At 47.5% G+C, this 16,044-nt stretch overlaps 1 long non-coding RNA gene across 1 annotated transcript in view; it reads right to left on the bottom strand.

Moving 5' to 3' along the window:
- Positions 1 to 16,044, bottom strand: part of LOC136515611 (uncharacterized) — a 33,912-nt gene that overhangs the window by 11,946 nt on the left and 5,922 nt on the right. The gene's annotated exons all lie outside the window — the stretch shown is intronic.

A 16,044-nucleotide genomic window follows, 5' to 3' on the forward strand; every position in this document is an offset into this window, starting at 1 on the left:
CAGTACCACAACCCAGAGCTACAGTAGTTCGCTGGCCCAGCCCATCATCAAACCGGCCCAAGGCCCATTAGTGGGGTCTTACATACACCCACCCTTAAGGACTCGACGTCCTCGTCGATGGTCGAACCAACCTACCCAAACGGGACAAATGTCCAGGATCGATTCTCTTGGCCCACGTACATATTCCTAGCTCCCCGCCCCAAGTGCCATGCGCAGCCTGTCCGAGCTCCCGAGCCATATATCCGTGAAACCGCGAGAGTTGGCTCTGATACCATTTGTAACGCCCCAGCCCGAGAAAAACGGCTAAGATCCACTCTACCGAGGAATGGACCACGCCTGCTAATTAACTCACTTGCGCTTTCGTCCTCGCTTCGCGCAAAAGGTTCGAACCGAAGTTCATTAGCTTCCCAGGGCTCGGGTTTTTAAGTTGGCTCGACCCACCCTCTGGTTCCGAGGTGGTACTAAGGTCGATTGCTACAGTAGTTTCCGTGGCTACAGTGCCGATAACCCTTTCACAGCTACAGTACCAACACCCAGAGGTACAGTAGTTCACTGGCCCAGCCCATCATCAAACCGGCCCAAGGCCCATTAGTGGGGTCTCACAGGGGGCAAACCAACTTAAAAACCCAGCTTCGAGAAAGCTAATGAATTCCGGTTCGAACCTTTTGCGCGAAGCGAGGACAAAAGCGTAAGAGAGTTAATTAGCAGGTGTAGTCCATTCAACGTGTAGAGTGGATCTTAGCCGTCTTCCCGGGCTGGGGCGTTACACCCAGGCACGGCACTAAAGCCCTCAGATAGTGTCGTGCCATGCCACAGGGCACGACAGTCCAGCGGACTAGTGCCGTGCCTTGGCACTAAAACCACATCACCACTTTAACAGATCAGAATCAAAAGAATAGTTCAAAAACAAACTTGAAATTTGATGAATCTGAAATCACAAAGAAGAAAACACAAGACAGAGATAACAAAATACCAAATTAAAGGAGCCGTGCAATGGCTGCCTCATTAAAAACATGTCTAGGTAAAACTCACCCTTGTAAGAAACCCTAGACAGAAAAAAGAGTGCAACCAGCTCCATAAGTTCAATTGTTCATTACATCCACAACCAAAGGTCCAAAGCATCCAAGTCTTAAGATTGCAGAAACATTACATAAATGACTAATCAAGATAAAGTTGTTCAAAGGCCTCCTCGAGCTCCTTATCCTCCACCATACGTTGTAGCCTTGTCTCTGCAGCTTCCTAGTCCTTGATGCATGTGAGTGCCTCCATAGTTTTAGGGTTCAGCCTCCGCCGCCGGTCTTCAATGATTCTGCCAGTGGTATTAAAAGTAGTTTAAGAAGAAATGGTAGAAACAGGCACACTGAAAACATCTCTAGCAAGGGTAGAAAGAACTGGATATGTTAGTTTATGCTGATGCCACCAATTCAAGATGTTGAAGTAATCATCCATCTGGCTAACTGTGTCATAGTCCAGATAAGCTAAAAGTTCAGAACCAGTGTTAGATGAACTTGCTGCATGTAACAAAATAGTAGCAGGAATAGTCCTGGACATATCAAGATTAGGAGGAAGAGAAGAACAGCCAGCTCCAAGCAAACCACCACCATAATCATCATCATATATCTCAGTCCAAGCTGTTCTTTTCTTACCAGATAGGCTTGGAGGGCCAGGCCTTTTTGCCCTAACAGAGCCATACAAACCATCATACTTATTATATAGTTTGAAAAGAAGAGTTCTAGTTTCCACCATCTTATTAGAATAATCAGCATCAGTAAGCAAATTTAACTTCCTAAGAACTTTGTTAAAACCTTTAATTTTAGCTCTTGGATCCAAGATAAATGCAATGCAGTAAAGTTCAGGTATGGTTCTCCAATATTTATTGTACTTATCAATCATAGGTTGGACAACAGTTCTAACATGCTCATCATTTTGATACCTATGCAGGTGTATAGCAATCTTAACAATATGATGAACCATAAGTGGGGCAGTAGGATAGTACACACCAGACAAAACAACTATTGAGTCATAAAACAGTTCAAGGAATTCTAGTATTTTAGTTGCCATAGCCCAATGCTCATGAGTCAAAAGAAAGGGGTCAGCTCTTTTTCTAGGATAATTAGACTCAATGAAAGTATGGAAAGTTTCCTTGTGTGGTAGCAAATGCCTAAGCATCAGGTAGGTAGAGTTCCACCTAACCTCTATGTCCAATCCAAACTTCCTAGGTCTAATACCAGATGCCATGCAATAGCTCTTATATGCAGCAACTCTCTGGTTAGAATAGTTAATGAATGATATAGCCGTTCTGAAAGCATAAGCATAGGACTAACAGCAACCAGAGCCTCTTTAACAATCAGGTTTATGATATGACAAGCATAGCGTTGATGCAAAAACAGATCAACACCCAAATACTCTCTAAGTACTGGTTTCAGTTTATCCATAGCTTTAGTATTAGAAGAGGCATTGTCCAAAGTAACAGAAAAAACCTTCTTCAATATACCATAATCATTAAGCACATTACTAACACATTCAACAATGTTATCAGCATTATGTGATGCATCAATAAGCCTTAAGCCAAGCACCCTTTTTCAAGTTGCCAATCAACATTAATGTAATGACCAACAACACTCAAATAATCTTCTTTTGCATTTCCACACCAGATATCAGAGGTAATAACAACAGATGAAATGGCATTACTCTTCAAATCATCGATCAAATGATCACGCTTTTCATTGAAGTACTTAAAAAGATCTCTAGTTGTAGTTTGCTTAGAAACAGTTGTGTACCTAGGGTTATTTGCAGTTTTTATGTAATCTTCTCAGGCCTTAGTTTCCCTAAGACGGAGGGGAAGATCTAACCTAGCAAGCAAACGAACAAGCTGAACACGAGCAACCTTAGCCGAATACTCCCAATTATGCATAGTATCATTCTTATTGAAAGTAATGTGGGACTGAGCTATGCGACATTTCTCATGCTTCTTAGGGCAAGAGTCTTGATGATGGAGAAGGTGGCCAGTCCCAAATCTCGAGTACACAGAATACTCCTTACGGCAGTGAAGACACCGAGCGCCATACCTGACAACCTTACCATTTACCTTCTTGGTGAGCTTCTGTAACACCCTGGTGTTATGCCAGCATTTAGGCACTGCAAATCATACATATCATGCATCATCAAGCATCCAAATCATACATGCCTAATCATCTTTTGCCACAGGATGTCCTAGAGCTGACGCTCCTAGGAATCCCAAAGGACGAACCGCACCTTTGCTGGGTCCTCAGGGCAGGGCCACTCCAGGTAACCCTCCAGTAGCCCGCCAGAGGGCCTTGCCTCCGACCGAACCACTACCAGCTCCCGCACCGACGCCGATAGCTCCACCACAACATCTGCCTTGTCATCGGACGGGATATCCACCACCTCGAGAGCGTAGGCCACCACCGGGCATTCTGACTCTATCCTGGCCACATCTTCCCCCGGTGCCTTCGGCTCCGACCATGAGGGTGAGACGTATAGCCCTCCACCCGACGAGGCAGGGAGCTCGATCTCCCTCTCCTCTTCCACCGCAGCTGGTAGAGGAGGGGCCGTGAGAGTTACGTCTGATGTAACCTCCGCCATCAGCACTAGGATCATCGCTAATGCTGATGCCTCCACTACCACCGTGCTAGCAATTGACCCAGGGGAACCACCCCTAGAAGGGAAGGCTTCGATGTCATCACCCCGTTCCCCCCGCCGCTAGACACGACACGCTGTAGGGTGGGCCTCCAAGCCTCCTGCATGGGAGTTGGGGCAATGCTCAATCCCATCATCGCCCGGCCACTAACAAAAAGTGTAGGTAAGTGACACTCCAAAAAGACTCAATGGCAAAAGATCAAAAAGAAACAAAGAAAAATGTATCAAGAGGTGAGCGGTACAACTCTGAAGGCAAGACCCAACATCAACGGGCCTATAGGGAAAGGACCGCACCCAGGCTGTGACCCGCGCCCCCTCACTTTAGCCGAGGGCAGAGTGGTCCCAACCAGCTCCTACCCGGCTTGTGGGTCGCCACAACCCTCGGCTCGGGACTTCTCGACCAGAGCAGCGGGCGGGGCTTCCTCCGGCTATGACTCGCATGACACACAGGTGCCAGTCCGCTCCTCAGACCGCTCGGCTTGCTCAACCATGTCCGCGGCAGGTGGGGCTTCCTCCGGCTGTGAGTCGCGCATTAGCACCGGTCCTAACAACGCACAAGTGCCAGTCTGCTCCTCAGACTGCCTGGCTTGCTCGGCGACATTCGTGGTAGGCGACGACGGGACCAGTGACACCACCAAGGGGCATGGTGACCACGTCCACTTTGCCTCACATTCACCGATAGTGTACATGCTCGCCGCACGCTTCCTCAGTAGGGGAACCACCATGCGCCACTCCACCTCCTAAACACAACAAGCGTACATCGCCGTAGGGTCACGACATTCTACCGAGGTCACCATGACCTCTCGACTTTCATCCTCCTTGTAGAAAACCATGTCGTCCACATCTATGGGATCCTCTAATGCGAGCTCCGACTCGATGTCGCTCCTACGTTCCCTGGCCTTCACGCACCGGGTGATCTCCTACTCCTTCTCTTGCTTCTACTAAACCTCCCTAGTTCTCTTCTTCTTCCTGGCGTCTACCGCCTCCTTCTGGATAGCCTATTAGGCCATGCCCTCCGGTCCCTTGGGAAGGTGCAGCCGGGACTTGTAAACTCCAAGCCCCTATAGAACGGGTGGCTCGAAATCAAAAAATAGGAAAGCAGAGGAAGAAGCACGGACTAAATGGAAAGGAGCATACCAGTCTGGACACGATTGTAGAGTTGAAAGGTGCGGGCTTCCCTTCGACCCTCTCTTTGGGCTTTAGCTGCAGCACCTAGCCAAGGTGACTCTAGACCTCATCGTCTGGTAGCTCCTCCAGCGACGCACGGCCTGGGTCCGACAGGCCACTATACATCCACATCGGCCACGTCCTCTCCGCCAATGGCCCAACCCGATGGTGGTAAAGGGTGTGGAACACCCACACCCCATCAAGGCTGTGCCGCATGATCTTCCAAAGCTCCTCCTCAATGATATCTACCTTCTTCTTCTCCTTATAGGCACAACCCCATGACCAACTGTCCTACTTCTCCGGTCTCCCACTGGTGAATGCTGAGAATGGCGCCTTTGCTGGATTCCTAATGTAAAACCACTCCCCATGCCACCACTGGTTGGAGTTGCAGGGGATGTACATGGGATACGAGCCTCCCACGCTCGATTTCCTCTATAGGGTGAAACCTCCCACCGGCGAGATCTTGGCCAGATTCCTCGCTGTCAAGGCTCTCCTAGAGAACAGCCGCTGGAAGAAGTCCACGTGCGGCTCCATCCTGAGGAAAGCCTCATAGACGGTGACGAAGCCGGCGATATATGGCACCCCCATCGGATTAAGGTGCTGCAGTTCTAGACCCCACTCATTGAGGAGCCCATGCAGGAACCAATGCATGGGGTATCCTAACCCATGCTCGTGGAAGGTGAGAAAGGGCACCACCTCGTCGGGCCAAGGTTGCGGGAACTCCTCCCTCCTAGGAGCCCTGTAGTGCGCCAACTCCTTCGGCGGCTGGAACCCCTTCGCGATGAAGGCCTTCAACACCCACTCCCTCATGGTGGATTACCTCCAGTCTGACATTTCACTCTAGGATCGCAAAAGGATTGGTGAGTTTTTCTCTTCTCCCTCACTTTCTCCCTTTTCTTTCCTAGAAGCCACCACGGCTCTCAAGAACGCTCATGGCAAGAAGGGAAAGGAAAGGAGGCGGTAGATGAGGAAAAGGCAAAAGAACAAGGCAAAAACCTTCTCCCTTCTCCTACTTAAGGAAAAGGGTACAACAGTTAGGGGAGGGTGCACCAATCGGGAAAGACAAAACAGCGGAGCAAAAAAACCCTCTCTCTTTCCCATTTAATGAAGATGAGATGCACCCTGACCGATGAGACATGCCCTGCCCGACGGAATGGCTCCTAATCAGATGGGACATGGCCTGCGTATGGCCCACCACTACTGTACGCTAGCCATTACCGCATGCTGGGCATAAGAACCAAAGCACCACTGCACATAGGCAGCTCTCCGCATCCCCCGGCGGGACTTAGAAAGACCCAAAATGGGATCTCCACCAGGAGAGACCATCGGGCTTCCTAAGTCGATCGAATGGCTAAGAAAAACACATTGAGAGACAGGTAGGGAGCGAAGGGACGCCCCATGTAGGCCATGGTGACTCCGTCACGAACGACGAGCATGGGTCCCGGTCGGACATTTCCGACTAGAGCTCTCCAAACCCCGTCACTCGAGTCATCAAGGTAACACTACCAAACCCCCTCTATTTCTTTATAAATCATTTCATACATCCATATGAGCATTCATTCCATATGCCCGTGCCCCCTAGATGATTCAGGCCCTGAACCGCCCGGGGGCTCGGGAACTAAGCATCGCACGTGTAGCGAAATGCATCACAACGCTCCGTGTTGCATCATGAAGCGGCAGTTGCCTCATTCGACATGAGCAACAACAGAGCCAGGGGAGAAAAACATAGATGAGCCCCATGTGGCCCTCGCCTAGTCTGGCAGATAGGGTCATCTCAACCTTCTTGTTTGATCCTAAGCCTCTACTAAGCCCACATAATCTCCATCGAGGGGAGGCCATTAGGCCACCCAGGTCGGTCTCCGGAATGACCCAGACATCTACTAGGTTGCAGGTAAAGGAGTAGTGGAATGTCATAAGAGGGCTATGCTGACCCCATCACGAATGACGGACCCAGATTCCACTCGATCATACCCATTAGCGAACTCACCGAGCACGTCACTCGAGCCTGAGCGATCGGGACAAGCGACAAAACTCAACCCCTTTAGTTGTGAGGAACCGAGGACGGGGTAACGCACACAACTCAAACCGACCCCTACTAAAGCCCAACAGGGCTTGGGGGCTCAAGACACCAAATGCCTAGGTCTGCGACCCCGAACTCGCCCCATTCGGCTACGCTTTGACTGCACTCTAAAACTACCTGGGTCTGCGACCCCGAACTTGCCCCATCCGGCGATGCTTCGACTGCACTCCAAAACTACCTAGGTCTATGACCCCAAACTTGCCCCATCCGGCTATGCTTCGATTGCACTCCAAAAACTACCTGGGTCTGCGACCCTGAACTCGCCCCATCCGGCTACGCTTTGACCGCGCTTCGAAACACCCGGATCTATGACCCCAAACTCATCCCATCAGGATCTATGAGCTCTAGCTCGCCCGATCCCAAACTAACTAAACTATATGCCTCAGTCATGCGGGCCACACCGAGGCCAGGATCCATGACTCCGACTCGCCCGATCCCATGGCATGCACCGACGCCAGGATCCACACGCTCTGTCTCATCTGATCCCTAAAAGACTAATTGCCTCGCTCAATCCCATGGCGCGCACCGATGCTAGGATCAACAAGGTCTGTCTTGACCGATCCCTATACTATCTCGATCCTATGGTGCGCATTGACGCCGGGATCCACGAGCTCTACCTCGCCCGATCCCAAAACTAACCGCCTCGGCTATGCAACTATGACTTGGTTGGCAATCCCATCTCGACTAAAAAACACGCACACACACCCGCTAACAAACACCCCCAAACAGTTCTACCTGAACCGCCTAGGGGCTCAGGGGCTACACCCGCAGGTGCGCTCACGTGCACCCGCTGATGAAACAAAAACCTCCCCCGCTGGCAACATGGAAAACCCCCCAAATGGTTCTGCCCGAACCACCTAGGGACTCGGGGGCTACACCCACGGGTGCGCTCGCATGCACCCGCTGTCAAGGCAAAAATCCCCCTGACGACTCTGCCTGAATCGCCCGAGGGCTCCTGTCGGGTTCATAAACCTGAGGTCCCTCGTGGACCGGCTTCCCAACAAAGGCTCGGCCCAAGCAGACAATGCACAACTCATGGGCCAGCCCAAGTATCGAAGCGACAGGCCAGAAGGGCAATCTAATCACCGATCGGAAGGCCTGGCCGAGGAGGAACGGCCCCCACCTTCTGACTCCAACCCACCTCACCGACCAGAGTGCTCGCTTCGGTCTCCAGCCTACCTCTGGATGTCCTCTCCGACCAAAAGGCCTGGCTAAAGCACTACTTCCGACTCTGACCCCATGTCTTCGACCAGGGGTATGCAAAGACCCTACTGATGAGGACATGACACCCATGTGTCGATGAAATATGGTCGGGAGTCTACCTAGGGGTATGCCCAAGGTAGTAGATTGTTGACAGACAGATGCGCAATCCACAAACAAGATGGTGACGCAAGACAGACACGAGGTTTTATCCAGGTTCGGCCGCCAAGAAGGCGTAATACCTACGTCCTGCATCTGATTTGTATTGCTGTATGTCAATGAGAGATGTTTTTTAGAGGGGTCCCCTACCCACCTTATATAGTCCAGAAGGCAGGGTTACAGATCTAGAAACTAATCCTAGCCAGTTATAATTGCCATACATAGCCGGATAAGGATTCCTATTCTAACCGACCAGGATCTTGCTTGGTCACCAAATCTGCTTTGACTCCCCACACGGGACTCCGAACAGGTTGGCCGGGCCATGTATCATCTTTTGGTGGACCGAACCCACTGATCCAGGCTGGCCCAAGCCTAGCCATAAGGGTATAGGGGTTAATACCCCCACAGCTAGTCCCCGAGCACCATGTATTATGCTGTGACACGCCATTTTAACCTTCTCCGACAAGTAAGGCTCGAGTCCTTGACATCTCTGACCACCGTCGTCGCTGGAGAAATAGGTTGTCCGAAGAATGTATGGTGCTCTTAAGAAAAAAGAAAAAGATTTCTGTCCTAGGAAGTGTGCCCACTTGTATTTCAGAAAAGAAATGTAAGTGGTCTTGAAGCGTAGCGTCCTTGAATCATCAGAGGCGTAGGGGTCGAAAAACAAACATATTCACCGCAAGGTGAAGTGTGCCCACTTAGTCCCCGAGCCTGGTAGTAGGTGACACAGGCACGTGGTGCCAGGGTCTAAAAAAGAATTTCTACTGAAGCCAAGAATCCAATCGTCGTGCAAGCAAAACAAGATGCACCGGCAGGTGCATCGTACCGATGTAGTCCCCGAGCTTGCTAGAAGGTGAAGTATGAGCCTTGTAGCAAGGTCTAAATAAATGTCTCTCAACTGTATATGAGTACAAATCGCATGTAGCCGAGAAGTACCATTCTCCGAGCAGTGGTCGGGACAGTCCCCGAGCACATTAGTAATCCTTACAATCATTCAAAGCACAAGGGTCAATTAAATAAACACATTCACCGCAAGGTGAAGTGTGCCCACTTAGTCCCCGAGCCTGGTAGTAGGTGACACAGGCACGTGGTGCCAGGGTCTAAAAAAGAATTTCTACTGAAGCCAAGAATCCAATCGTCGTGCAAGCAAAACAAGATGCACCGGCAGGTGCATCGTACCGATGTAGTCCCCGAGCTTGCTGGAAGGTGAAGTATGAGCCTTGTAGCAAGGTCTAAATAAATGTCTCTCAACTGTATGTGAGTACAAATCACATGTAGCCAAGGAGAACCATTCTCCGAGCAGTGGTCGGGATAGTCCCTGAGCACATTAGTAGTCGGAGCAATCCCCGAGCACGACAGTGGTCGGAGCAATCCCCGAGCACGGTAGTGGTCTGGGCAGTCCCCAAACACAGCAGTGGTCTGGTCAGTCCCCGAGCACAGCAGTGGTCTGGGCAGTCCCCGAGCATTGTAGTAGTCTGATCCATCCTTAAGCACAAGACATGCAGCGAAAATACGAATGCCGCTTGTATTAGTATTTGGTGTATTTATTTATCTCCTTTCTCTGTCAAGTCCAGTCTGACACGTCTGGTTAAAAAAGCAGACGGGTATAGTACGTCACTCTGTCTTCTTGCTCTTTTCTGGCAAACAGTCACTTGGCACCTGTATGGAGGTGCGTCAGTGTGGGCCCTCTTACACTATCAACGAAGAGGCGCATACACTGGTAACGAAGGGGCGCGTTTATTGGCATAGATCTCGAGGTTGTGTGAACAACTGTCTGCGGCGCGTGCACACGTCTCCCAAGAATCTCGGGCGGACAAAACGGCGGAGATCTTTATTATTTATAATATAGACCTGGTAAGTTACTTGTACCGATCCCCATTGTCATTCGCCGCCGCAACCTTCTTCCTCCTCTCGCCAAACCCTATTCCTTCGAAAATCATCACCAATCCCCCCGCCACCGCATCCACCCCCTTAGTAAGGACAGATTAATGGTGAAGAGAGACGCCCAGAAGAAAGGCGGAGTCATGGCGAAGGAGTGGTGGAAGTCAAGAAGTAATGAGCAAACCATCGAAGACCTCATCGCCATGGGAGTGCTCCACAACAAGGCACTCGCAGGATGGCGTGCGCCGGAAGGAGAAAGCTTCCCCGATCCACAACCAGGTGAGATTGTGGTTTTCGAGGATTTCTTCAAATGGGGTTTTGGGGTTCCAGTGCACCCTTTCCTTCAGGGTCTCTGCTTGTATTACGAGATTGGGATTTGCAATCTGCATCCCAACTCGATTCTTCTTGTCTCCACCTTCATCCATCTATGCGAGGCCTATGGTGGCTTCCAGCCCCATTTCGACCTCTTTTGCCACCTGTTCTGTCTGTGGAAGAAAGGGAGCGGCGGCTCGAAGATAGCCGGAGGCGTCTACCTCAATCTTCGTGATGGCATGAAGGCCCAGTACTTGCACTGCCCCTGGAACACCTCGCTGGATGAATGGTCAAAGAAGTGGTTTTACATCCGCGAAGAGCCGAACACAATCACCCTGTGCGACATGGGGTTGATTCCGGAGAAAAAGAACAGCTGGTCGGAGCGGCGTATGAAGAAATTTCCCAGATGCTCATGTTTCCTATGTATGAGGAAAAGAAAAGAGAAAGAAAACTATGAGAACGTGTGTAATAGTATTAAAAAAAACTCAGTGAGGACTGTACCCATAGGGCGACACATGTTCATATGCATGCACACTCACCCAGTGCGTTTTTTTTTTTTTTTTTGTACATAGACCTTCTCTACATGTACGTGCATCATGTACAGCTAGTAAATATTAAATTTCAGCATTTTCTGACATTTTCAGGTCCTACCGTCTCTACACCACAGCATCATGCGAAGCAACATTTACATTTGTTTTTTTTAAATCATTTTGTTTATTTATATATGGTATGTACGTATGTACTAGTAGCATATGCGTGTGCTTCTTCAGACAGCTTTTCATTTAGCCGGGCGTGCGCACTGTAGTACCGTACGCCACGCGTGTCCTTTGCATGACCAAACTAACCAGGGGGCGTGAAGTTAAATCACACGACTGGGCGGGGGCGGGGGCGAGTGTTCGCGCCGTCGTCTCTCCCGGACTGCTCCGGCTGGCAGATCGAGGGGCAACGCCGCTCGCCATAGATTTTCGCTACAGCCGGTGAGCAGCGCTGTTCATGTTCCAAACATTAAACGAAGAACGTGCTACCTAACGACACATCTTTCTGCAGGGGTTGCAGCATATATATATACTTACTAGGAGATCGAGTATTGCCATCAACGTGCGAGCTCCCTGCCGCCGTGCTGTGCATCTTACCGACGCTGGACTGGACGGACCTCTTGGGCTTCCTCAGCCCGCGTTATTATATTATTATATCAGGTGAGCATTCGTGGCCTCTGCATATCCTTCCATGCATTTGAGGTTGAGGAGCTCTAGTTTATGTTCACTATGTTTATGAGCGTCTTTTTCTGCAGTTGTTCATCGATCTTTCCTCCATGGCCAGTTCAGCATACGTCAGCCTCTTGCTGCTGCTGGTAGTGGCACCTCAGCTCTCTGGCATCCAGGTGTCAGAACCGGGAGAGATAAGGTAAGTACTGTATGCATCATGCTCTCTGGCTCCCCCCTTTTTTTTTGGCTTCGCCTTCTTAACAAGCCCTGTCAAATGGGATAAAAAAAATGACTTCACTCCTAAAGCTGTCATTTATTTGGTTGTTTATTGATGGGATATACTGTTTGAACTCATGATTTGTATTTTACTTGAAGTACACACACTAGGACCTTCAATTTAAGAACAATATTTGTCAATTACTCTGCGTTCTTTTTTACAAGGCATAGTTTAGTATGTCACGGTCTCTGAAATTATACTTTGATCATTTATTTACATTATTTATATTTACAAAGTTGGGGTAGTTAGATAATATATTTAACGACAAATTAATCGATCCAAATTTATATTATAATAACTATAAAGTGTTAGTCAAATTATTGGTAAAATATTATAAAGTTTGAATCTTGATACATGTGTACGTTTTATATATATAAAAAAAAGAGAATGGAAGGAGTAGTATACAAGAGAGTTCACGTTAATCTACACCTAATAATAAAAAAGCAAAATTTCAGCCTCGTTCTTGGTTTGGGCCGTTTTTCGTCTGGCCCATTCATCGTCGCCCAACTACCGGCCCACTCGCTCGCCCCAGTCCACTCCACCCATCCGGTCAATTTTTTCAGCCCAATCCACTCCATCAGGTCAATTTTTTGTAGCGCTAATCGTTAGCTGGGCCTGGGCTGGGCGCGACGTCGTACGGGAAAAATCGGCCGCGACAGGAAAACGAGCCAAAATTTCAGCCACGCGAGGATTCGAACCGTGACCTCCACTATGGAGATAACAGTTGCTAACCGGCAGCCAATGTAAACTCATGTGATAGCAAACGAATCGTTTTCTATTTAGCCTCTAACACCTTCAACCCTTTGTAGTGAATCTCTTTTTTGCTTTTTCCTTTCCGATTCCGTTTTCCACTTGGTTCTGTCTTTTATTTTTGTCTGTTTTTGCTTCTACTTTTTTTCTTTTTCAGACCCTTCATTTATTTATTTTTTCATGTTTTTTCCTTCTTTTCTCCCAAAGTTTCCGTCTACTCTGAGTTTTCTTTCCATAGTTTTTGTTTTTTCTCCAAGTGTACCTCTCGTTTTTGTTTCTTACTTATGCTTCTACAAGCCCTACTAGAAATTTGATCTCTAGTTTCAAGCTTAAAACCTAGGGCTAAAATTAAACTACCACTAGAAAAGTCATAAACTACTCTATCTAGAAGTGCACTTAAGGTTTTTCTAGCATGCTCTAACTTGCTCACAACCAAAAAGTGTTTTGTGACCTAGAGCCCATCCTATGAGCTAGTCTATAACTTGTTTTGCAAGGTAAATGTCACACGAGTAAACCACAAGAGAAAGCTATAAAGAGCTCAAGTTTCAGAGGGCAAACTCTTGGAGACACAACAATATATCCCATGATCTTGATTGCTAAATTACAAGCCCTACTCCACATTGGGGGTCTAGCGAGGTACGCTCCTGGTCACCTATTCCAGTCGTGGTGTTTGGTCAACTAAAGACAATGGAGTCACAAAGTTTCCCTATGCCACTCAATCACTACTATGATGTTGGACTACTGCGCAAAGCCACCGCCAACCAAAGACAATGTTGTGAGTTACCAAGTCTCACTGTTGCCACTAGTGTCACTCAATTTGATCACAACGTCAAATACAAACCACGGGCGGGTGTGAGTCACATAGTCTCATCACCTGTAGTCGATTTGTCCACCTAGATGTCATGTCCACAATAGAGCTTCTCCACACGAGGAAGGGGCCTCCTCATCCCTTGCACACCGACACGCCATTGCTCCACCCAATAACAGAGGGTCGCTGCCCTGAAGGCCACCACACCTACTAGAAGGTCATAAAGACTGCAAACCAAATCGCCAAGATACAAGGGCAACACATTCCAACCACTCAAAGCTCTCAAGATCTAATGCCTAAATTAAACCTCACAATGATGTACTATAATGTCTATCCTAGGCCCTAGCATTGGATGTGGTTTTTGAGTGACTTGAGAGGGTGGATGGAGTGTAGAAACAATTGCTCTAACTTGTAATAGCCTTATGGCACTCCAGCATGCTCAAGCAAGTGAGGCAACCTCATATATATTATATATAGCCCCATCCACCTTAAAGAGACCTTGGAGAAAGTATGCTAGTTTTTATGTACATAGTCGTATGATTTGCTAGGTGGTCCTAGATACCGCACCATATCAACCGGCAAGGTATATTCTGTAATCAACAATTGAATATTCACTCGCTGACATTGGGCCCTCTTCACCGGATGATCCACCACCTTGTCATTCGTTGTCCACCGTATCATCTGACAAGGTATCAGATATCTCTGAAGTTTGCAAAAGAACTAGGCAAAGAGCACAAAAGAATAAGACCCAAATCCTCCTCATCATAATCTAACTCCATAGCCTGTAGATATAAAACGATCTTCTTGATGACTGAAAGATGGTTAAGCATAGAACCACCCTTTTCGCAACTTGTGTGTATATAACTTCATCTTCATATGTATCTTGTTTGTCAAATCTTTAAGACATGCAAATTGACTCTAACTTGAGCCATAAAGATGCTGCAGTTTTCTCCTGCAAAACATCTTGCAAAAATTATTTGATAGATGAAGCTGGATTTGAGTCAAAGCCTTATTATCTTTTCCCTTCTCCTTCTCGGTCCAAGACTTTGAATCTTTGTTACCGAATTTATCAAGAGCATCATCGACTTCTGACTGTGTAAGAATAGCTCGCGTCTTGACTTTCCATAAAGCGAACCTTGTGTCGCGATCTAGTGGTGGAAGATCATACTTCATCGACATGATGAAGAAAATAACAGCAATAACCGGAAGAAAAATAATCTGCAAAAAAATTGGTACGCTTCGTGTGCACGAAACAATTAATCTGCAGCCTGGTAGACTCGTGTGTGTACACCTAGCAAAAGATTACTGAAGAACTCTTCTGGTGACTCGTGTGCACTTAGCAGTAAATCTTGAAATCTGATTTTCCCACCACCGAAATACAAGAACAAGTTTGTCACCGCCTTGTTTATTTTTTTGAAACAACACCGCCTTGTTTATCGTGCGCTTCAACTTTGATCTTTTGCTCTTGATTTCCGTGCCGCATCAACAATGCTGAATTGACCTCATGGTCAGGAATGCAGCGGCAGCAGTAGGAGCAGCAATAGCACTGATTTGTCTCCACTTCGAAAATGTCCCAGCGCTGACTACTTTTAAGGGGTGTTCACATTCGATGACTAAAATTTAGAAGGTGTCATATGAGGGTGTTATATAGGGTGTTTGAATACTAATAAAAAAATAAATTACAGAATCCGTCAGTACTCCACGAGATGAATTTATTAAGTTTAATTCATCCATCATTAGCACATGTTTACTGTAGCACTACATTGTTAAATCATGACCGAATTAGGCTTAAAAGATTCGTCTCGCAAATTAGTTGCAAGCTGTGCAATTAGTTTCGTAATTAGCTAGTCTATATTTAATACTTCATACATATGTCAAACATCCGATGGGACAGCGACTAAAGTTTAGGAGGGAAAACCAAACACCCCCTAAATTAGCAACTCAGAACCAGCGGCGGTTGGATGGCTCATAACATATAATTTGCTAATAAATGACTATTTCATTTGTATATTACACATACCGTGGCCACTCCGTACGTTTGGGCAAAAACTGAACGAGGACAAAACAGTAACAACGCACAGAGAACTCACATAGACGAGGAACCATATAATTTATTAATCTTGTGAGTACAAAGTTACAAAATATAGTAAAGAATCACGGTGGCTTTCTCTTTCTTCCGTCTTCTTGTGTATCAATGCTTCGGACTCGTAGAAAGTTGCGTAGTTTGTTGACTCCCGGGACTTGTTGGGTGAGATTGGTTAATTACATCCGCTAGTTGAGCTTGTGGAACACCTCAGGTTAAGCTATGCTTTATAGTTTCGACATCTCAAAATTCTGTAATGTCATTGGCAAATATGAGTCTTGTTGCCTTGTTCACGGCAATTTCATGAACTGAGTATCTCGGTCTTTGGTTCTTGAGAAGGATCACTGAGAAGCCTTGCATTGTTGGTTCCTTTTTAACATATAATAATCTAGTTTTCTAATTTGTGTTGACAGCGTATTTGGCATACCAACCCTGTCCATGACCGTCGACCCTGACACTTTG

Source organism: Miscanthus floridulus, chromosome 1 (genome assembly GCF_019320115.1).
Source record: "Miscanthus floridulus cultivar M001 chromosome 1, ASM1932011v1, whole genome shotgun sequence".
Lineage (NCBI taxonomy): Eukaryota > Viridiplantae > Streptophyta > Magnoliopsida > Poales > Poaceae > Miscanthus > Miscanthus floridulus.